This window comes from Semicossyphus pulcher, unplaced genomic scaffold (assembly GCF_022749685.1).
Source record: "Semicossyphus pulcher isolate SPU_LCO1_2020_fin unplaced genomic scaffold, fSemPul1.0.p SCAF_6, whole genome shotgun sequence".
In the NCBI taxonomy this organism is placed as follows: domain Eukaryota; kingdom Metazoa; phylum Chordata; class Actinopteri; order Labriformes; family Labridae; genus Semicossyphus; species Semicossyphus pulcher.
This window is the reverse complement of record NW_027211737.1, coordinates 20,145,209-20,169,611: the sequence shown is the minus strand read 5'-3', so window position 1 is coordinate 20,169,611 and position 24,403 is coordinate 20,145,209. Positions and strand designations below refer to the sequence as shown.

At 44.4% G+C, this 24,403-nt stretch overlaps 1 long non-coding RNA gene across 2 annotated transcripts in view; it reads left to right on the top strand.

Annotated features, from left to right (window-relative positions):
• LOC138610717 (uncharacterized) overlaps positions 1–22,497 on the top strand; it is a 39,474-nt gene extending 16,977 nt beyond the window's left edge. The window contains exons 3-4 of one of the 2 annotated variants that reach the window (XR_011309584.1): positions 16,673–16,772; positions 21,886–22,497. This is a non-coding gene — a long non-coding RNA (uncharacterized lncRNA). The remainder of the gene's footprint in view (positions 1–16,672; positions 16,773–21,885) is intronic. The other variant, XR_011309583.1, reaches the window with a different exon arrangement.
• The last annotated feature ends 1,906 nt before the right edge of the window (positions 22,498–24,403 follow it).

Genomic DNA, 24,403 nt, shown 5'->3' with positions numbered 1-24,403 from the left:
CGGTGCTGTTACTCGTCCTAATTACTCCCAATACTCACACATGCGGTGTGATGCTCAGAAAGGCCAATTAGAAGGTCAGGGCAAGTCATCGGGTAGGAAGAGTCGGCGCTATAGTCTGTAGCCATTTAGACTATACTATAGAGACTCCGCGTCTTATAGGAAACTCCACAAATTACCTTCATGTATAGAATTAAAGCTTTGGTAACCATAGCAATGCTTTAAATGGAATATCTTAGATTGTTATTCAGCGTTAATGAATGCTGCTTCTTTTGTGAGTAGCCAGGATCGTTGTTGGTGTTAATCAGGTTGTCCAAAGATATTAAAGGGTTAGAAAAGTTAAAAAAAAACTGCCGGGCATTCGTTAAAAGGAAGCTGTAGAGGCGGGTCAACGGCTTTAAATGTCGACCACTAAAAAATAAAACACATCAAGTTTCATTTGAGACTCCGACGAGAGACAGTAAATGCAACATCTGTGAAGCGTCAAACGTTTTCACCGCACTTCATACGTACTGAACTGTAACCTCAGACAGACCTCGCTCTCTCTGCTAAAAGCCCAGCCCTTAAAGTGTGTTGGGATCATCAGACCCCCTATATGTGACTTTGCATTATTCAGTTAGAAAGGTATATGTTTTCTTCTAACATCTAACCCCCCATCAGCTATTGGCGTGTGTGCAGAATATGTCGGGGTCATGGGTTTGAAGTTGAAACAGGAAACCAGGACAGCTTTTCATCTTCGCAGATCCAAATGTGCAACATTAGTAAATATTCCCACTTGAAATGAGCACAAGGATGTTATTTTGAGGGTGACGTTTCTCTTCACTCTTTCAAAAATGTCTCATGGTTAATATTTTTCTAATCTCATATAATACAAAAACATTCACGCTACAAATTTTGCCCTAACACTGACATAAGCACCGATGAAAATACAGGCTGCTTACTAAACAGCACGGTTTGTTTACATTGCATTGCTTCATTTCCTATGCTATATCCATAATCATCTATCAGGCATGCATATTTGGAGTACAGCTGCTTACATTCACAGCGCCAGCGGGGGAGAGTATTTATAATATGGCGCCCGCATTCGTGAATATAAACCCTCAAGTGTAGGCCGGCTTCTGTATCATCGGTGCAAGCCCACTGCGATTAATGAAGTCGTCTGCATGTGCCTGCATGATTAAGGAGCGCTAAACCGTCAATGTTGTATGTGCAGGTGTGTGAGTGTGCATGTTGTCTGCACTGATAAAACAACAACAGAGAACAAAAGATGCCAGAATACAGACAGGCTTTGCAGGAGGTCCAATCACAAACATCAAATTGAGCAATTGTGCAGAGTACAGTAAATAAAGCTTAATTGTTTATGAAGGAAGAAAAGAGGAAATATTATAAAATGTGTTTCCTTTACAATGATTTAGTTTCCATCTATAATTTTCCTATTTCCTATTTGTCAAGTAATTCCATATTTCATGCTTGGATGCAATCCTTTCCCTGTGCCATATATCGCAGATGCTCATGCCTCTTAGCGATAGCACAATATGTCCTTTCCACGGTTGCTCAAAAATTCCACAAATCTACAACATGCTCATCTTTTTCCTCCTCATTCTGATGCACTACATTATCGCCGCTGTGCCACAGGATCAGTCCAGTATTTGTGTGAAATCTTGTCTCGTCAATTTATAATTACACAGATAAAACTACAGGTTTTAAAAAAAAGAAAAAGTAATATCCAAGTAGCTTTCAGCGGGCCGTGTAATAGCGCTGCGTAGGGAGGGTTTCTTCTGCATCATCATACAGTCAGAACAAAGGATATGCACATCGTAAAATCATGCAAATGAATGCAAATCGCTGGCAGCGAGGAACAGCGAGGTGGCAGGAGGGCTGTTTGTGTAAGCAGAGGGATGCCAAGGACTTTGTATACAACACTTGCTGGACAATCTTCCTTTAAGTTTTGGCAGAAATATATATTGGTTTTGAAAGCGATTCTAAATCTCTTCTGCAAAACAAGAATGTGTAGACTTCCCTGGTTAAATCTGCCACAATGCTTAAATAATATGCAGCTTTGTATTGTTTCTTTTATATTGGCTGCAACAAAAAGTGTTAATTCAAAAGGCAGTGAATGCAAATGTGATTCGGCGGCTGCACACAGCATCGCAGTGCGTGTACGTGTTAGGATGATGCAATAATTTGGCGACGCCGCCTCGGAGAAATGCAGAGCAGATATTAGCGACGCTAATGAATGTATCCTTCTCTTCCTCACCTCCTCGCCCTCCCGCTAAAAACTTCAGCTTCATCAAAAATGTGACATTTTCATGAGCGCGGGCAGTGAGCGTCTGGATTAGGTAATGGCGGAATAGGTCAGTCCCACAAGAACAGAATGCTCATATTTATTTTCCTGGAGATTCGACAAGAGTATTTAAAAAAAGTAGCACCTAATTACAGCATCGGGGCTGCAGCAAAGATGCATCATCACAGGACGTACAAAAACATACATGTTTTTAATAAAAGTCAGTTTACTTTATACTAAATCCTTTATATTTTCTACAATTCATGATACAACAAAGCACTGCAGAGAGTTCAAAATGTGTGTGTGCTGCAATATTCAAAGTGAGGCAAGTTAATTCAAAGCTTTGATGCTAATGTTGCTAATTTGCTGATAAATCCTTGAATTATGTAATCAAACCTTAAAACAGAAATTCAATCATTTTGCAAAGAAAGTATATTTACATCAAATGAATTCCTGCAGCATCACTTCCCTCGACAAAATGCGGATATTAATGTAAATGTGGTTTAACACTTCCATGTGTAAAAGGCTCTCATATACAACAATATGTAATTTGCTTCATCTTGCATACGAAAAACAATATATTTAAATAATGCCGCCCTCTTAGACATCTCACACACACACACACACACACACAGCAGACACAATATGGCAGGGGAAGAAAAGGGGGAGGGCACAGACAGACATTCACAATTGTGCATAATGATGTTAACATTCCTGCATGTCTAATGCCGGGGAGATTGAGACAGACACTGGCTGGTCGGCGGTCTTGCTGTGTGTTGTGTGTTCACGGGTATAAACTGTAATGATGTATTAATTGTGGCCCGCTCTCGCTCGTGGTGTTTGGGCTCCTTGCCGAGGTTACTACGGGGCCTTTGATGCGATCGTTAATCTTATCAAGCATATGCAAGATCACGCTGCACGCTATTTTCTACGCGGCTCGCCCTGAAATTGGAATCGCACTGTAATCTGAGTAAATGAAAGGACGGTTAGTTTTTCTTCGTATTAAATTGCAAGCAGTGGACGTATGTTTGTTGTTTATTTAAAAGTGATTAACCCAGATTTACAAAGCATTTTGGATATAATAGCTCAATGCAGGGATGTAATGGTGCGACAGTGGTCAGGATTTTAGAAGATGAATGCTAAATTGAAAGAAACGCCATGGCAACAACAATTCAAAACATCTTATTCATTTTTTTTTTGTATTCACAAGGAGCGGCTTGAAGCCTGTGCCTTAATTTCAAATGCACGCACCATCAAGTGATCCTCCAACACTGTTTTACATTTTTTTTCAACTTCCTCCCAAATGGAAAAAAAGAGACGCAAACTGGAGGGGAGGGGAGGTGGATATGAAAATGGAGCGCCGGCATCATAAAAGATGGAAACAAAGAGGGACAGACAGCATACACTGAAAAGGACAGGCAAAAGATGAAGCTCATTTTTTCCGTGGGCACCCAGTGGCGTCTGCATTGCAGATCGCTGAAATCCCCCTCGAATGCGTCCCTGGGCTTAAGGGGGGTGGGGTGGGGAAGGGTGAACAGGGGATGGGTTTATGCTATCTCTGCGTTAGTACACTTTGTTTTTTTTTCCCTCCCCCCACTGAAATATATTTTTTCTGTCTGCATCAAATGTCAAGTTAATTTCCTGGGTGCTATGAGGGATGTGTCCTCCCCTTCCGTATGTGTGGCAGGGCGGTGGATTGTGGCAGGGTGGTGTGTGTGTGTGTGTGTGTGTGCCGGTGTGTGTGTGTATGGGTGAATGGGGGAAAGGGAAAGGGGCATGGCAAGGCAAAGAGAGAGGCGAGAGGTGGTGAGAGGGGGGGTGCAGTACAGTATCTATAAATTGGCTCTCTCTGAAGAGCGAGAGAGGTGTGTTGAAAGTGTGCACGCATTTCTGTGTGTGCGTGCGTCTGGTTGTGTAAGAATATGATCCAATTATTAATAGATGCTTTTGTCAGTGTACCTATGCCCATGTCCATGTCCTTATTGCGCATTCACATGTTCGGTTCCTTTCATCTGAATTGGATACTAATGCAACAAAAAAACATATATTACAATGGATGCTTAGATTTTTCTTTTCCAGGGATTTCATATAAAAATTGGTACGAATGGAGAGAAATTTGCTTTAGCTGTGCTGCATTCCCTGGTGGCTAGTAGCAATAGTTACCAACCGATATCTAGTAGCATATAATGTTAAACATCCATGCACATCGGTCCTTTTTAACAGTGTTGCTTGGCAATAGCAGTCTTTGTGCTCATCTGCCGCGCAAGACTGGGCCATATTGTATTTTATTTATTTATTAATTAACCCTTTCCTCCATTATCTTTGATAAAAATATCTGATATCCTACTTTCTCCCTTTCCTATGGTGTAAAAATCCATCTCTGTTGTTGTGCTGCTTGTATCCGTGGTTGAAATGCACAGATTTATTTCAGCGCCATATGCAAAGTGTGCTCTCTAGTCTCTTTATGTAACCAACTGTGCGCGTCTGCGCACGCACGACTACATGTTTATGATTATCCGGATGATTTTCTGCATTTTTGCATGCAGCCGTTAAGCGTATGAAGCCCAACTATATTCCGCATTACGAAGTGTAAAAAAAAAAAAGAAGCCTTATTGCAGAGAAAGGGGATTACGCATTTGTCAGTCGTGCTTACGCTGATGTATGTTCCTGCTCCACAAATGTCACATCCCATAACCCAGAAAAATTACACCAGTCCCACCTAATTACGCATATTCATGATGCTGTTTTGCATAGTGCTGCTAGCATGCTTCTGTTACAAGCCACAGAGCTGAGGGACGTGGCTGAGTGAAAAGCCTTTCAATGCACTGATTCAGTGAGTCTCCGCCACGAGCATCTGCTTCATAACGCTACCTCCAATGCCGATTTTTTTTTTATGATCTCGAACCATAATGGAGAGAGAGTTTTCTCTTATTCCTCAGCAGTCAGTCAAATTGCTACAGCCTGCAGCATGTTCAAACCTAGTGGGAATTTTTGATATAGAAATTAGCTTTGTCCTAGATTATGAAGGTCATTTTGGAAATAGATCAGATTAATGGTTTTGGAAATACTTGTACGCCATCTCTGCTCCGTTTCTTTATACTTATCGGTGTTTATTTCTCTTGCTGTGGTTAATATGATTCTCCTGGTCAACGCTGATGAATAATTAGTAGCTCAGAGGGCGACAGACTTGCAATCGGAGTGTGAAAAAATCAGAATAAAGTTATGACTGTAAGAAAAAGAGGGGTTGGAGAAGGACACAGAGGGAGAGCCAAAAGAGAGAGGAGAGAGGATGAGTGTTGGTGGCTGGCTCAGTGTCTCATTGTAGCACTTGCGGAGCAGACTTAATCAGACTCGGCCCAGGCTGTAATGAAGGAGAGGGTCCGGGCTGTGCCACTGCTTGGGTAAACAGCGATTGTTTCAGTCCGGGGTTCCCAAACACGGCCAACAATGGCACTATTGTCCCGCCAGCTCTTATTAACAGGCGATCCAGAGATGGGGTGAGGAGCAGAAGCGGGGAAAAAGGGGAGGTGGGTGAAAAGGGGGGAAAGAGGGGAAAAGGGGTGGGGGGGGTGGGTAAGAAAGAAGAGAGCAGGAGCGAGTGGGAACCTGACAGGAACAGAGGATGGAGTGGGAGGGTGGAGAGTGCAGAAAAAGAGAGAGGATGGAGGGAGATGGGGGAGAGGTGCTCCTCTGAACTTGATCTTTTTTTTCTCCACACTTGTATTCTGTCTTCTTTTCCAGCCTTCTTCCTTTTGTTTCCATATTCTTCTACCATTCTCGTCCTCGTCTTCTCCCTTCATCCTCTCATCCCTACTTCCTTCCAGCACCATCCAACCAGCCACCTACTCCATTCCTTCCATCTGTCCTTTGTTCCTCTTCGTTTTTGCATTCGGGGTGGTGAGGGATGCTTTGCCTGTCATACCACCTTTGCATCACCTTTCCCATCCAGCACGGGAGAAAGAGAGAGAGAGAGGGAGAGGGAGAAAGGAGGGGGGGGTGGAGAGGAGCGAGAGAAAAAAAAGAGGATGGGAGGAAGGGGAGGAGGGGGCAGGAGCAAGACAAAAAGAAAAAGATCACGCTGCTTCCTGGCTTAATGAACGTGGGCAAAGGATGATCACAATAGAATACATTATGCTCTTGTTAGTAGAGGCAATCAATTAGCAGGGAGCGCACCACTGGCACACCATCTTTCCCCGCTTGGGCACTGGTTCATTCACAGCCCGGACGAGTGGCCTGTGGAAGCCCCTCGCCTCGAGGTTTTTCCCACCCTCAATGCCCAGCGGCCACAAAAGCTTTGAATGTGAAAAGGGGACGGCGTTGGATTTGCATTTCCGCCACATTCAGTCCACATTAGTTGAAATATTGCTCGGGTTCCGCCACAATCAAAAGGTCCGAACTCAATGCAAATGTATGTGTTTGTATATATGAACAAAACCCTATTTAGTCCCCATTTAAATACGAGCTTGATGCTGATTGGACAATGGAATGTAAAACTGTCCTCTGACAAACCAAAGCTTGGCTCTACATGACGCGACTCAGACATGACAGCGTCTCTGTGACTGACACTGACAATTGCATACCAAATTGTCACTCAGGTCCCATCAGCAATTCATACAGCGGTTGGCTGAAATTCCTTCATCCTTTTCCTCCCCATGTTTTCTCCTCCTTTTTCTGTGTGTCAGATAGAGGAATGGCTCCAGATAATGGCAGCAATCTATATTGTGAAAGAGGCAAGGAGTAGTTCTGCTTTAACACAGGCACAAATCACCACTGTCTGGCTGAGGATTCTATAAAAGTGTCGGTGATGAGTAGAAGAACACGGTGCTTTCACTGAGGAACTCTGCTGTGATTCCAGGTAGAGGTTAGAAATGGGGGAAACAAAGGGAAATGAAGGAGAGGGGAGGGGGGGGAAATTGTATTAAGAGTTGGGGTGTAGGACGTGTTTTTCTCTGAAGACGAGCTCTGAGAGGAAGATGGTCTCCGGTTTGGTTCAGGCAATCTTTTGTTGTGGTTTTAGCCAGACCTTTTACACTATGGCCATCTGGAAATTAAGTGTGTGTGTATATGTGTGCAAGTCTGTGTGTACTTCAATCACATTTTTGTGCAATTATGCAATGGATCATAGCATATACAATCTGTGTAGACATTTCCTTCAGAATCATGATCAATAATTTCACAATTATTCAATATTTTTATCATTTAACCTAAAAGTGGAAACACTTCATATAAAGGAGCAATCTCTTCTCTGAAATCAACAGAGGCAATGATATTTGAAATTGTCGCCATAGCTGTGGAGAAAGTTGTACAAACAGCTTGTGGTTTCGCCCATTCTACATTCCTACAACACCCAGCATGCATTGCGCCACTCCCTCTGAAGGGAACGGCCCACCGAGAGACGCTGCAGGCAATGGCTCAGAGTGGTATAGAACCCGAAATATGACGAGAACATACCGATGGATCGTCTAAAAGAAAACATGACATCGGAGGCGGGCGTCCTAGATTGAGGAAGTGTAATTAGCAAGCTCCCTGGCCTCCCTGAGGTTTTCCAGGGCCCATTGTAGAAGTGGATAGCATCCTCCAAAGGCACACAGCCAAACTGCATTTTTTTTCCTACCATAATGACATTAGCTCCCCATAATAGCATGATAGGACTGAGGTTGAAAATTGGCGAACTGGCCCTTTAAAGCAACAACAGACCATAAGAGCAGAAAGACCTTCGTTAAACGTTAAAATATAGCTCTGAAGTAAAAATCCTATTAAGTTCATCTCATTCAAACGCTCTCTATTTGTAAAATTGAATGCCTATGTTATAATAAATTATACTGGTATTATTTTCCCTCTTTATTGTCTGTTAGGATCTAAGCTCCTATAAGAGCCACATTGTGTGGCTGTGTGTAACCTTGTGACTATGTGTGTCTGAACTTCCAATTTCCGAAGTTAAATCGTGCGTTTTGTACGTACACAAAAATAACCCACACGTTGATTACACTGAACCTGAAATACAAGGTCCCTACTTACAGCCCCCATTCTCTGTCTATATAAGAGCTTCTGCACTAATGCTGAATGGATGAATAGCAAAATGCATCACAATGTACATCCATTCTGTTGTTACCTGAGGAGCTGGAAAGTGAATTTTATCTCCTTTAACATAGAGAGCATGTGTTGAAGTGTTTTGTTGGTGTTCAAAGTGCCTCACACTGGTGCAGGGTTGTGTTTTGACCTTTAAAAAAGAGAGAGAGAAACATTGCAGGATCTCAGCGTATACTGTATGCGTGCTTGTTTGTTTGCATCCGTTGGAATATTAAAGTGCAAGTGCAAAATACTTATAATGTATTCAGTGTTTTTTAGGCTGCAGAGGGCATTGTGTTCCCCCCCCTTCCACTTTGGAAGTTGAAACGTGCAACGTCTAATGGATGGGGAGCAGGGATGGTAACACAGGGCAGGGGAGGGAGGGAGGGAGGGAGGGGTGCACACGGGATTGCATCGGTTTGAGTAACGCTTCAGACTGAGGTTCTGGAAAATTACCTTCTGTGTTGATGTTGCAAAGGGAGTCGGATCAGTTAATATTCCGCTGGTGTTCAGACGTGTAAAAATAAAAACTCTTTCATGGTTGTTGCATGGAAAGAGGTTGGCTCTGTCATGTTGCTCAAAAAGCTTGTTTCTGTTTCTTTTAATCCCGAATCATTTTAGCTTTAAGGTTTTTTCTTGTACCTTCATTTGTTTTCTGTCTGCTCCTCTCATCTTTATCCCTTTCTTCTCGATCATCCCCTGCTCTCTCACCGCCGGGTCTCCACGTACAGGTAGTCCCGCTGCTGACATTTGTGTCCGAGCAGGGCCCGGTGACATGGCCTTTACCGCCCCTCGCTGGGTCTCCCTCCGCCATCACTACCCCCTACCACCATCCTTAACCCACCAAGTCCTCTTCATCGGCGTGCATCAAACGTGTGTCTGTCTGTGTGTGCATTTGCGTGGTTTGAGACCACCCTTAGCGTACAGTGTCTGTGTGTTTAAGCCATGTCAAGATCAGCCACGTTCGTGCTTGCCTGTAGTCTGTGTGCACAGTAGGGGAGATGGTATGGAGCAAGCCTCTCTCTCTGCTGGATGCAGGGCGAGAAAACAGAGTCGCTGCCGGCTGGGAAGGACACACATGTGAAAGTGGACAGCTCATTTTGTTGAGATAAATCTGCACTCAAATGTTAAAAACAGTCCAACTCAAGCAGAGATCATTAGCTCTTTCATAAATATAATCGCCGTAAAACTCACCCACGTCATTTCCTACATATTTATAGGAAATATTTTGACTGTCTGCGTTAAGAATTTTGGAAGAGCTATTATGTGCACAGACAAAAGTGCAAAGCCTCATTGTTCTTCTCCTCAAACACACATGCACAAAACGTACAGACGTGCTCACCGTCCCTGCAGCCACGGGAACGGAGAACGCTGAGGTTCAAGGTCATTTCAAGTATTCGGCAGCCCGGGGCTCTCCATTGTCAGCGCGCTGCATCCCCTTTTTTGCTCGCACATGCACTCAAATTGCACGCACAAAACACATTGTTGGTAAGGGCGTACATTCTACACACGGCATCTCGGTAACACATCCGAGACAGCGAAGTGTCTGTCAGGTGAGAACATGACACTCTGCGGGTCAAATCACATACACAAACAGGTGCAGGTGTGAATCTTCTTTTGAGACGCAATTATCTGTTTTTGTTTCAGTCCAGACACAGAAGAGTGAAAGGTATCTTCTGTCGTTATTTAGCTTTTCTGCTGTGGTTGTTTATTCTCCACGCTCTACAGCCTACAGATTGTTCTGTATTGTCAAAAACTTGGTTAACAGCTGTTTGGCACAGACTCATTTCTTATATTTGGTCTCTTTTTCTGAAAGGTGTGAGAAATAGGGGTATTTTTTTTTGAGACAGAGCTAAGACGAGGGAGAGAGAGAGAGAGCAGCAGTGGGTGTGATTAGCTCCTTTGTTGGAGGTCTGTTGAGCTTCATTGGCTGCAGAGAATAGCTTCCTAATGAACCCAGCCAAGCTTGGACCAAACTTTGTGCTGAAGACAAACTAAGTTATGGTGGTCCGGCGGAGCGCTGAGGGCGAGCCGACTGATATACAACGCCTGGACATATGGTCCCCCCCCATCAGGGCCTCTCCCGGCCACTTTCTCATGTCCTGGCTTCTGTGTTTGTGTGTGCGCTTTTGTGTGTGTGTATGGGTCAGGATGGATACACACAACAGGAATATTTATAGTGTGATTTTTTTTTATATTTCTTTGATTGGAACGCAGAGACAGAGATCTGGAGAAGAAATACAGGGAAACAGGGGGATAAGGGGGCGCAGAGAGGGGGGAGAGAGAGGCTGGTTGATGCTTACTGAAAGCGACGGAGGAGAGAGGGCTGCAGGCTTTGTCTTTCCAGCTGACCCCAATACAGAATCCTTTCTGACACGTCCTACAAGACATGGAGTAACTGAGTAAATCAGGCCAACCTGGCTGTGGTGTAGCAGCGAGGGCACCAGAAGAGATGCAATATGGAGGAGAAGCATCTGAAAGACAGAAGGATGAAGACTTTAAACACTGCTGCACTCACTGAGAATTAGGGGAACTACATCATTTTGGTGCATCGTCGCAAGATTTTGTGCTAGTGTGCAAAGAGGAGGCGCAGGTGAGCGTGCGTGCGCTTTCAGGCTAATTGTTTGGGTCAGGGTGGGAGCGTGGGGACGGATGGCTTCCGTGTCCCACCAACAAGGCCCTCGGTAACTGAGCCGGCGAGGGGGAGAATGGGCCCACTACAGGGCCACACAGCAGGCTCAAACAACACTTATTCTACTGGCCAAACTGTCAGCCAGAACAACTTCATTGTGCCCAAAATTGGAGTTGAAAGCAAGGCAGAGACTTGGAAAGGGGGGGGGGGGGGGGCAGTGGGAAGGTAGGGAGAAAGAAGGGGAGGATGCAAAGAGAGAGAAAGAGAGGGAGAGGGGTCTGTGGGAAAGCGGGACTGGAAAAGGGGGAGTCCCAGGGAAAGTGCAGTCCTGGGGATGAATAGGGTCAGACAGTGTGAGTTCATTTCAGTGAGGAGAATTCCCATAGATGCTGCACGAGGGGCAGACGGCCAGGAGCAAGGCAGTGGCTCGGATAAAATGTATTAAAATGCATTCTGGGAAGTAAAGTGTAGCAGTGTTACATTGTATTGTCTGTTTTCTTACCACATTTGTTCACAGGATTCAGCCTCAACAAGCACAGCTCTTAGACAATGCTTACATAACCAGCTGATAGAGCATCTTACTAATGTGCAAACCCCTCCCCCGTTATCTCATGCCAATATTAGATCATATGTTTCAGAAACATCTCATGACGATGGGATAAACAACTGTGCCACACACAGGCTACCGGTGAGCATGAGATGCTACCCTGCAGGGTTTCCCTGCCTCGGACCCCAGGAGGGAGCCCGGCCACAGGCTTTGAACTGTGATTTCTATATCGTACAACACAACAGCCCCCCCTTTCAGACCGACACTAAACCTGTTTAAATCAGTCCAACACTGATTTACGTCACCATTCTCCTCTTTTGTCTCTCCTCTCTTCTCCTGCTGGCTATTTCAAATTCATCTTCCTGCCCTGGGTAACTACTGCAAAAGGGTGAAGAAGTTTACTTAGTCACACTGAGTTTACGGAGACGAGGAAAGTCTGTGATTCTGTGTGTGTGTGTGTGTGTGTGTGGGCGAAGGTGTGTGTGTGTTCACTCTCGCGTGTCAGTGTGGTTTGCCCTCGTACTTGTGTGTGTGTGTGTGCGTGTGCAAAATTCAGAAATGTACACACACCCCCTGTTTGATCCAGAGCTAGCCCCGCAGCTCCCAGAGACTCAACAAAAGGCCTCCTCTATCCATTGTGTGAGCTGTGTGTTTCCCAGGAGAGCTCGGGCTCAGCCAGAGAAGGGCCCCAGATCGCTTTCTCCTGACATGGATGTTTATTCGCTCTATGGTCCAGCAGAACACCCTCAAAAAAGAAAACCGGCCCTCGCATTTTTTGACGCGTATGACACATGGTTTCAGAAAAGAGACGAGGGGCTGGAAGGGAAAAGAGAGACTTGAGCGTCTTGACAGATGAGCAGACATGCAAGACAGACAGATAAAGGAAGGGGGCCTGTCTGTGAAGGTGCACTCATATGAAAAAGAATATTCATGCTGCTCTCCGCCATTTTATTTGCTCCTTGTCTTTACACTAGTCAGCTTTCTTGTCAACCTTGTTCATGAATGTAGATCCACGCGGTGGGTGGGGAGAGATCCCCCTCCACCACCCTGATCTTGACAAGCTCTCCCATCCCTGACTGCATACTAATTTCCTCCAGAACTACTGAACCAATGCAAAACAAATACAAATTGCCCGGGCTGCTTTTCTCTGCTTGAGAAGCAGGAGGTTAGCAGATAGTAGCTGTCTATTGTGGCTCCGTGATTAATCAGATTGTCTGCTGTGGACAGAGAAGCTTACAGGGACGTCCTATAAGACATCTTTAGGAATCCGTCAGTACGTCCGAGTTTAAAATCCCGAGCTAATGAAGAGGAGCGTAAAAGAGCGACTCATTCAGGCGGCAGTCAATTAAAAGTCCATGAAACGTTCGATGCGATCACTCGGACAATAACTGGTTTTGACACTGGCGGGTTTATCGGAAATAATCAGTCCTTCGTCCTCTTTATCTGAGACGGCTATCTATCAGAGTGCTTTACTTTCTGCAGCCATATCTAGAAGTTTCCTTGAGATTGAGAGCGCCGGCGGGGTTGTCCATGGATCTCAGTAGAGCTGCTAGAAGCAGACAGCTGAAAACAAACATGGTAGGCTGATACCATCTAATCTGTTCAACACCATTATCGTCTAAGATATCGCTATACTCCCCTCCATACCCGTACGCACCCACCCTCCAAAACCAGACTCTCTCCCTCTACACCCTTTGAGGGGGGAAAAGCTTGTGAGCTGAAGCTGGGAGTGAATGTAAGCCATTGTTATGGTGTAACCAGACTCCACAGCAGGTTGTTTGATCCTGTTTTGGGCCTGAAAAGCTTTTTTTTTTTTTTTTTTTACTTGAAGCACACATCAGCTGAGAGGGTCAGACAACAGACTCTATATGTAGAGTCCTCTGTCTGTCTGCTTCTTCTTTCTTTTATCCTCACTTTGTCTCTCTTTGTGCGTCTAAATCTCTCATCCAGACTCACGTTTGGAGCTTTAATTACCATAAAGAGGAGCGTGCACTCGTTCGCACACTGTACTTAGACGCGAACATATGCTTTTAGGCACACTCTGTCGCTCTCAATTTCTCCCCCATTCTCTCCCTACCTTCTTCTTTAAACAGGATCTCCTTGTACCTCTCTCTCTGGGATTATATTTCCTGCTTGCACCTACAGCGTGGAAAAGCAAAAACGGGGGAAAGCGTTTCGATGACAAAAACCTTTAGTAAATTGTTTTGTTTGCCCACAATACTTCCCGTGGTACATCCAAAGCCTTCGTTGTGTTCCTGTTTACCCAACATCATTCCATTATTTACGTTACAACATGGAACCAATGCCGCCGTTTTTTTTGGGCGCTGACTTGCACTTCTCCGCCTTTGTTACTGTTTTGGCATTGTGTTCTCAATTTATGATCTGTTTGCCGTTCAGCGCGGACAATGTGCATGCAAATAACCTCGTCCCATTATGCCGGCTGTCTTTGTATGTCAGCTTTCTTCCCTAAGAGGTATAGAGTTGGAGGGGAGGGGGGGGGAAGGAATGGCGCTGTATGTTTTTTGGATTTGTACACACACACACACACACACAGGCACACCCATCTGTGCCCCCAACCCATTTCAGATGTGAGAAACTGTACCCTCATTTGCATAAGAATAATTGACACTTCAAATTAGCCTTCCAATCAAAGAGGATTCCTTTTTTTTCTCCAGCATATGTGCAGCCGCTGAGCGCTGCCATGCTGGAGAATATGAAAGGGAGGGCAAAAGAGAGCACGGATGAGGGAGGGGACGCGTCATAAAAGATTAACCCTTTCATTTCCTCAGCTCAGAGCGGAGGATTTGATGTGGCCTTTTTTATTGGAAATATAACTTTATATACAGTAAAACAGACTTTTGTAGGGGACTCGTAAATGATTTCTTCTCTAAATCAGCGGGTCCTGTGACGGCGCTGATGGTGCAGAATGGTTTTTCACATTGATAGGGATTTACCTTTGAAAGCTTTAAGGTGCTCTGACTGGGTTATGTGCACGTTTACACATCTATATTCACCTTAGTGGCACAGGGCCAAGAGAGTGAGTGCTGTTAAGTAGAGTGTGTGTGTGTGTCAGTGTGGATGTGTGCCGATTGACGGTTTGCCCACGTTAAACCATTAAAGCAAGTGCGATGTTGAATTATTGATAATGGCTAATGAAAAGGATCAGTTCAGGATAAACTACAGGCTTAACCAGAGCCCTGAGGCCTAACACACACACCTACACACACACACACACATAACGCCATTTCCCCTGCTTAGCATCGATTTTAAGGCTTCTTTTTAGGGATGCACGATATTATCGGCATGTTATCGGTATCAGCGGATTATGGCTTGAAAATGACATATCAGCATCGACAGATATGTCATATTTCTGCCGATATTTTCCGCCGATAAAACAACGCTTTAATTATGCTTAAATGCTCGATGATTCCCTAAAAAAGCTTGACGTAATGCTACGATATTGACTCGGCGTGAGTGTGCGCGCACTGCCTGCACCACGCCTCTTTCGTCAAGCGTGAAGACGGGTGCAAGATGTCTGCAGTATGGCAGTTTTTGGCCACTACAATTAGAGTAGGCATGATATCAATTCCTCTACAGGGGAGACTTGATGTTCTCTGCAATTAGGTGGAAAAAAGCACATGCCTAATATATCGGTATCGAAAGTGGCAACCGGCAAAAAGGGTTGGAAAATATCGGCACATCTGATATCGGCAAAAAATCCAACATCGTGCATCCTTACTTTTTTTGGTGGTATTCTAACTTCATACAGTATCTCATGCACCATCCATGTTTTAGTTACTTAACAGCCCGTTCCAGGTGAGAGCAATGCCCCAACACCAGGACAGGATTGTGTCTGTGTGCTTCCAGGCCTGCCCCGTTGACAAGCAGCGAGCCTTTTATGAAGCTGAGCCAGTTTTTCGGGGAGAATAAGGGACGGGGATTCAGTTTTTTTGGGGGGGGAAGGGGGATAGAGAATGGGGGTTGAGGGTTTGGGGGAGGAGGGGGCGAGTTCGGCGCCAGCCCCTCTGAAGCGCTCAGCATCCCCCCGCTTACGGGATGGCGGATGTGTCTGGGGGTATCCATGACAACACTGCTGCATGCCAGGGACATACCACGGCAACATGGCCAAGCAGAGTTGGTGTCGATGTGTGTGTGTGTGTGTGTGTGTGTGTGTAGATCCATTAAGGCACACCTATCTTGGTGGCATTAATATTCACACATTCGGACAAGGAGGCGGCTGCAGCCTCGTTCTGTTTTCCGTTAGACATGCATGTTTTCACACAGTATGTAAGCTAGTTTCTGTAGTTGTGACAGAGCTGTTGAGGAAAACACCTTCCTGCTAATGGTGCGGCATGGCACAACTTTATGCTTGTACTATATATTTTATACTTTCACAGACAAAGCGAGGTGCGCCCTCACATTCACTCAGGTCATGAAGCACAGGTCAGGACTCACTTACTCCCTAACAAACATGTACACACACTCTCACACACACACACACACACACACACACACACACACACACACACACACACACACTCCGAGCTCTTGCACAGATCAAGCTGCGTTATAATAATCCCATCTGGGACGGCCTGGCTCCACACACAGAAAGTGTGCACATAATGATGCACTGATGACTTCCTGTGTGCGTGTAAAAGAGAGAGAGAATGGAAGGTGCTCCATGTGTCACAGGTTATATACTATTTTATATTTCCAGCCCATATCCCTGCACACGCACGCACACACACATGAACGTGGAGTCAACTAGGATCCTGTGGGAGTGTATTTTTAACCCCGGCTGCCTGTGCATTTGCTCAGAGGTTAAAGGCCCGTATGGTGAATCAAGTAAATAATTCACAATAGCTGAAACTCTTTCGATGTTACCCTCAGAATGAATGGGGGAGGAGGGAGACCAAAGAGACTTAGTAACATAGTGGCACACAATAGTCCTGTCTAATCCCACTTAGTGTTAACTGTACAAAGTAAGGATGAACAAGTAGGTCAAAAAGCAAGATCCAGTAAGGCATAGATGACTGATTCCGCGCTTGTTCAGCTGTACGTCTTCTTCGCATGTGTATTTATGCTTGTTTGATTGTATATGAACATCTACAACACTAACATTATGCTTATTCTCTTTTTATAGGGTAAAATGGGGACCTGACAGATCATGACCCAGAAACAAACAGCATAACGACTGGATTCAGCGAGCGAAAGACATGAAGGATATTCAGCTGATCTCAGAGGTGACTACACGCTCTCTCCTCTCAAGCATTCACCATCCTGCCCTCTTGTTATATGGGCCATATTTTACAAATTCCCCGCTATGGATCAGCAGTCCATGCATCCTTTCTCTCAGAGACTTCCATATGAAAGTGTCTGTAAGACATTTTGAGTGACATTGCTTCTGTCAAACGGCTGATTGAAGGAGACACAGAGAGAAATGCTGTGCTAATGAAATCGTCTGACCCACATCCTTTAGTGCTATCCATTTCTCCAAAGACACAGAAAGGGCATTTATACAGGTAAACCATGACTGGTCCCTGATGTGAAAGAAGGGGTTTTTTTCAGAAGGAAGAGGAGCATCCATTATTTACTATACTGGGGTTGCTAGACACTTAGGAGATAATGCAGTGCTTCAAGCATACAAAACATAGAGCCTCCTCTGTGCTGGGGAGGCCATTGTTGTGTGTTTTGAACATGTCTGTTTCCATCCATAGTGACAGATGAAAAAGAATATGTCTCCCTCAGGTTCAGAAGCACGGACATAGACGGATAGAGAAAGGAGAGGGAGTGAATAGGGTGGTGGGGAGATGTGTTTGTGTGTGTGTCAGTCATATCTTTGTGCATGTAGGGTATCCACGTCTGTGCATTTGTGCACGTGTGTCTACTTCTTGCCCCTAGTCTGTATTTTGGCATCTGTATGTATGCGAGTATGCATCCAAACCTTCCCCAGTCCAAGATTATAGAATGCAAATGAAGTAGTCTTACACATAGTGCAAGATCATGTTTGTACCTGTATGCATTAATGCATGCGAGTGCACCGTGTTCCTCCTGCGCTGAGTCTGTATAAGCAGTCTCTCCGAGCCCTGATGGGCTTCAGTCGAGTCTTATTCTCTGCAGATCAGCAGCAGCATCAGTTGCCTCCTCATGCTGAGTGGAGGCATCTGACTGCAGTCTACTGGGAGTAGTTAGCAGAAGGAGAGCAAGGCATACAGCTCCTCCACCATGTTATCAGACTTGGGGCAACACCAGTCACTACTTTCTGCCTTTGTCGATTTCCCCAGGGACGCTTTGACATGAAATCCTTTTTTGTGGATGAGGGGAGACCACTCCCCAAAAAATTCTGTATTTTTCTGCATAAATGCGCATTGTGATGGAGAGCATGGCAACTATCCATGTTTGCAGTGCTCTGGGAAAATCTGGGTCGACTGGCAGTAAAGAATCCCCAAATTTAGATAAACAAAACAACTGTATACATTTCTTTTCATTACACTTAAATTCTAGATTCTCTATTTGGTGAGGTAAAGATTTAGATGATAATTGTTTTTAAAACTAGTTTCATTTTCCATGTTTTGGCTTTTGTTCCTCGCGTCTAATACAGTATGGGGGTGTAAGAAAATGTCGATACACTTAAATATCCTGTGCTAAATCCCTGACAGCTAGATGGCAGTTCAGCCATTTGTATCCAACACTCCAATGTAACAACGTCAACTGAGACAGGAAAAGGTTTAACCCATATCCCTAGCATGCCGCTAGCATTAGCAAACATTACCACTGATAGCTGATTCGAAAGAATTAGAGCGGCTCCCACGGCGTGCAGAGCTGACGGCTAAATTAGATTTTTTTTTAATCCCAATACATCACCTTGCTTACAGTATCTCAATATATCACAATATATTGAATCGTAACCCCTGTATTATGAAACATATTGTATCGCCAGGTTTTTAAGACCTGAGAAGACCCACTTATAAATGCCGGTTGTCTCTTTTCCCATTGACAGTGAAGTATACTCCTGTCAGTCTCTTTTCTGCTGCGTCACCATCTGACGTTACAAACGCGCCGCAAACAGGGTTAGTAAACAGTGAAGATGTTACGGTGGTTAGGTCTTTATTGTATCTTATTCTCATTCAGCCTGTTTATCAAACTCAGCACCGACAATTTAGGAACGATGTTCAAGCGCTGCTTGGATGGAGACGGGCGGAATTTGTAGCTGAGATGACAAGGAGTCACAGAAGTCACAGACGGAGCATAGCATCCCGTCGGAAAAGGGGGCGGAGATAAGTGTGTAGACCCGGGTTTTGTGTTCCCATCATTGCAGATTGGAGCCGAGGGGATAATTACCTGGGTCTACTGCTGAGTCATTTGACCCGGGTCTGAATCCCGATTGTAGCCTTTCCCACTAAGCACCAGTGGGAAAGGAACTATACAGTACTATATAGTCACTATTTTGATTGCTAAGGGCCTAAAACAATGACGTCATAAACACAGAGTGTGATGATGTTGAGCAGTGTAAAATTTATGATCCAACAGTTTAAATCACCAACCACACCACATGTAACCATCAGTTTGATTCAGTTAAATTGGGTCAATTATAGTTAATTAATAAGCACTAACCCTAACCCGATCGGTCTCATGTAAAGCTCTGTTATGTGCTGTCTCCAGCCTTCTATCAGTGCAGTAAACAGTCAAGGATATGCTTAGAAACTGATAGGATGAAGGCCGAGCAATAAAAATACGCCCCAGTTTGTAATACATGACGTGCATTATCCTGTTTTGAAAAGCTGGTTTGTGTCAGAAACCTTGTTTCTATCAAACACCCTGTAAGTATTATAAATACCGTGTGTAAGTCAGAGGTAAAGTAGTATCTCACATTTCAGGCTACATCACAATCATGATGTCAACATGATGTTTTGCTGTTGACAGCTGATGAAAAACTATAATTTACATGCCCACAATTCTGAGAGAGGAAAATAACTATTCTATATCATAATCAATTCTATGGAAGTAAAGTATAACCCCTTTATTATGAATCTCTGTAATAGTGTTGTTGTGTTATACAAACATGTCTTCGTATAAAGTTATTACCCTGCGTGGTAAACACCAGCTGTGACATCACTGATAGATTAAAGGCCAGATATTTCACATGCAAACCTTTGCTGCATGTACATTACCTCTAATCTACCTGCTCAGTTGGTGACTATCACACGTTGTTCGATGTAACAAAATGATCAGAAATACTGAGAAACACGAGCAAAGCCCTGTACACACACATACCCACACTGCGGACATCATCCTCATATCCAGGCCTTAAACTGCAGTGTCAGCAGTGAAGATGAGGAGGATGCAGAGAGGGGCACACGTAGCTTTGACTAAGATCAGCTGCCGAGGATAGACAGGCAGGCCAGGCGGTGCAGCGCGTGCCCTTGAGGTGCTGCGAGCAGGCAGAGGTTTGTGCTTGAGTTGTCTGAATCCACCTCCCTTCATCTTTTAGAGTTTGGCTGTTGATGGCCCAGGGACCTCCTGCCAACTCTGGACTGCTCTGTACTGTCAAGCAAGCATCAGAGAAATTTGTTGAAGGAGACAGCCTGGCCAAAAACACTACTTTTGTACATTCTGGAGAAAAAAAAAACAGAGATATGCTGACTTTAAGGACGGGATGCATCTAATTTTGAGATTTCAAGCGTAAAAAAAAAAAAAATCGGCAAATACATTTTGAGTAAACCTTTCGGAAACAACTCTGTTCAAGTCATTGAATCCTAAAGTGACGTGTTGCTCTCCCTTTGTTGTCTCATGCAGACAATGACAGCACAGATTGAAGATTTAACTGAGCCAGTAGGGCATCCTTACTGTCTCAAATTACACCAGCTGTTCTGTACAAGCTATACATTCACACCGGGCCCCAGAATACCTCCCATGCTTGTCAGCAGGCTCTATAGTTTCGGGGAAATGTAATACCATAATGTCTTTCAAGAGGAAGGGAGTGTCAGGTAGGGCTAGAGTAATGGAGGAAGGGCTGGAGGTGCAGGTAACCCAGGTTAGGCGGGGTGTAAAGGGGATCCGATAAGGCGTTCCCCAGACCCTACAGTCTCCCGGCCTCCTCTATGAGAGAATAATAAGCAGCTGTAACCCTGAGACACTCCCAGGCTTGTGTCCTCAGCTACAAAAAAACCTTCAGCGGGCGTCTTATCAGGTTCTAAGGATATCACGTAAGACAATACATGTGAGAAGTGCAGGGTGAACAATGGGAGGAAAGTGCAGCGTGATATGAGGGGGACTAATGTCAGCGGCTATTGTCGAGGTCTTTGTCACTGTCAAGTACACCGGGAACTCACAGCTCAGTGAACTCCTTTCATTCAAGGGACGAGCTCTGGGATGTGATGAAAGTCTACAACAAGTGCTGTCCTTCACGCTTTAGCAACAGAAAACTGTATCTTTAGAGGTCGTGTGCTTAAAAGTGTAACCTGCTGGTTGCTGAGATCTCCTCTCCCCACAACGGTTCAGTCTTACTCCTAAATTAAGACTAATGCCTGGCACACACTAAAAGATGTTTCAAATGTTAACAGATGATGAAAATGTGAGAGACCCCACACATGACGATACATAATCATAGAATGAACAGTTTTGCTCCTACAGTGTGTGGAGAGCAACGATTACGCCAAAACAGCGCACACTAAGAGATTACATTCACGGAGTCACGACACTCAAATCAGGAAGTCTAGCAAAACTCTCACGGTCAAACGAGACTTTAGAGTAAACAAACATGGCGGACAACGGGCAGGAAGAATTGGCGATGATAGTTTTTGGACTTTTTACTGAAAATTCAGGAAGAACCGTGGATGAAGTGGTGGAGACGGCATGAACACGGGCTGTACATGCTACTTTATGTTTGCTTTTGTTGCCATGGCTGCCGTTGTCGTGCTTCCTCCTTAAGTCAGCTTGCTTCCCCATTGGCTATCGTTTGGTTCCACGTGACGACCCACAGAGTGCGTGCTTGGCTGTCATCGGGGTTCCACCCACACAACAGGATAACAGATTGATGGCCTTCTGAGCAGATCGGGGGAAGTAAAATCAATCTTAACATCAGTCACACCACAGGAACATCTGGAGAGATCATCTTTAGAACCATCAAAAAAATCGGGACTTTGCTTGTGATTGTTGGAAGAGGGGAATCGGGCCCAAAATCACCCCGATTATCTTGTAGTGTGTACCGCGCTTTAGGAGAAGTTTGTTGTTAAACGTGTTATACAGGATGTGCTTTTTATAGAGCTTTGATGTAACTAGAAGGTGAATGATAACCTGAAATTTTCGGCATGTTCTGGAAAGTGTTTTAATCACGTTCCTTTTTGTGTTTTTTAGGTAACCGAGTCGTCCTGATGAACGAGAGGAGCCTGAATTTCATCGGAACAGGAGCTCCAAGGTGTCCGAGAGGTTTCTTTGACCTGCACTTCATCTATATTTTTGTATTCCTGTCAATTTGCAAATCTTGATACCTTGCACTAATATGCAAATGCATTTATTTTTTTACATTCTTGCACGGGAGAACACTACAGGATAAAGTTTTTCTGCACATTGTAACCGCTATTTATTTCCTGTAATTGATTGAGTCTAACAAGTATACTTTTTGACAGCTAAATAAAAGCATTTTATCCCTCAGGTGATGTTTTAGTTGAGTTATTTCCTCCTTACTGTGTAGAGCTTTGGCACTCCAGGTAAAGAACAATGTGCTTGACATAATTGGGTCCTATTTGGTTATGAAAAGAGCGCGCGTGCTGATAAAAGCAGGCAGGGTGATCAAAGCGCTGTGCGTGCTGATCAAAATCCTACACCTGACACAGTTGTAGTTTATCCAGACTGACTTAGGCAACGTGGGGAAACAGATTTCAGACAGTACCCAGAAGCGCGCCTGTTTCCATCAGCTCAAAGCAACATTTGGGGGCTGATTTTAGTGTACTTCTTTATGTCTGTCAAATCTGGCAAAATGTGAAACAATTAAAAAGTAGAATATTTCTTCTCGTGCTTTTGTTGTTTTTCCTCCACATGCTGAAAGTCAGGTTTATGTTTTTAAAAGAAAAATCTGTCAAAGCGTCCCAGAAACATGTTTCAGACTACAACTCAAAAGTATGATCCATAACACTTTTGACAAATAGTTTCTTATGGAAAAAGAAGCCTCTTTCATTACTCTCCATCCCCTTCTCCTTCCTAATCATATTAATTCTCACTGTCCGGCCCTACTTAACATTCACTCTCACTATTTTTCTCACGCTTACCCCATCTTCATTTCCTCTACCAGCATCACTCTTCCCCTCTTTCAGTCCCGTCTGTCCCCCCCTCGTCCTCCCCCGCCCTTACCCATTCTCTGTCTCCCTTTCTCTCCCTTGTATTTCTCCCCCTCTCAGATGTCAGATCACAGTCTAGTCTTCCGCTTGCCCTGTCATCACATTTTTCACACAACCCCATCCCTTAATTGGGCCTGTATCATCATATCATATCATGTAGAATATCTGATCACAGCGAGAGATGAAAGATGGCCTCCACCTATCCCCTCGCAGACAGACAGACACACACATACAAGCACACGCATGACGCTCACACAAACACACATCGGTGGTCGTATGGGACAGGAATCAGAGCTGATGGCTGTGTCTGTTTACAATTTTACACCTCATGTTTGCACCAACTTGTCAATGTGATTGTTACAGCGTGACAGGTGAGATGGTGTGTATTCCACGAGTGTCCACTGATGTTTGTATCAACTGCTAGTGGCTTTTGTGATGAGACAAAGGATGCCCTGGAGCCAGCAGTGTCACATCTACAGGTAACTAGGAAAGGAAAGGAAACATGAACAAAAACAAGTGTCCCAGGAGTGCTCAAACAGCTCCAACGTGTCTTAGGATCAACGTGAAGGATGCGACACGAAGTCTCGTGCAAGATATTCAGTCAGTCCTGCTGCTGGTAGAAAATGCTGTTACAATTAGCCACTGCCATGGGTTTGTGGTGGACGTTGTTTTCATGTTTTCCAAAGGCTAAGTTCATGCAGATTAGGGCAACACGATATTGGACCACTTGGTTCCACATCCACACGAAAAAGTAGAGAGTTCAAGTGGAGCGACACATTTCTTTATAATATGAATACAAGCAGACTTACGGGCTGCAGATGCATTACTTTACGGTATGTCATCAACCATTTCTAACGATGTTCAGACGTGTGTTTTAGCAGCATGATCAGCTCATTGACTGTAACTTTTGGAAATGAAAGCTCATCGTCTCCTAGCCGCTAAAAGTGTACACTCCGTGGCCCGTATATGTAGCCACAGCGTTGACGAGCACCTGGAGGAGGTGTCGCCGATAACAGTAATACACACACTTAAAACCCAACGCTTAATTAAAAGCCTGCCTCGATCATCCTGCAGACATTATCAGTGACGGCAGCAGCGTCGCGTGCATGTTTACAGTTTACAGGTAGGCGATGCACAGACTCTGCAGCACAGCGGTCAGTTCACTCTGTGCTCTCATAAAGAGCTGCACTAATCTGCTATCAGACGGACTTTTCCTGTAGTTTAGTGATGGAAAACGAGAAAATGAGTACTCCATTTGCACCAAGCAACAATAGAGAAGCAGCTTGACGTGCAGTTAATTTTCACAATCGCACGCCCTGTGACGTAACTATTGCACATGCGCACATCGCAATTGCGTTGGTTAAACGATTTATCGTGCAGCCCTGATCCAGATAAATAAAAGTCATAAGACACTGAAAGATATAAGATCACAACAACAGTTCAGTGTTGAAATGTGTATTTTCTGTAGGTCTTAAATCTGAAAATTCTGTCATTTTGACATGACAATGTCTATAGGAGGGCAAATGTTTCACGGCATA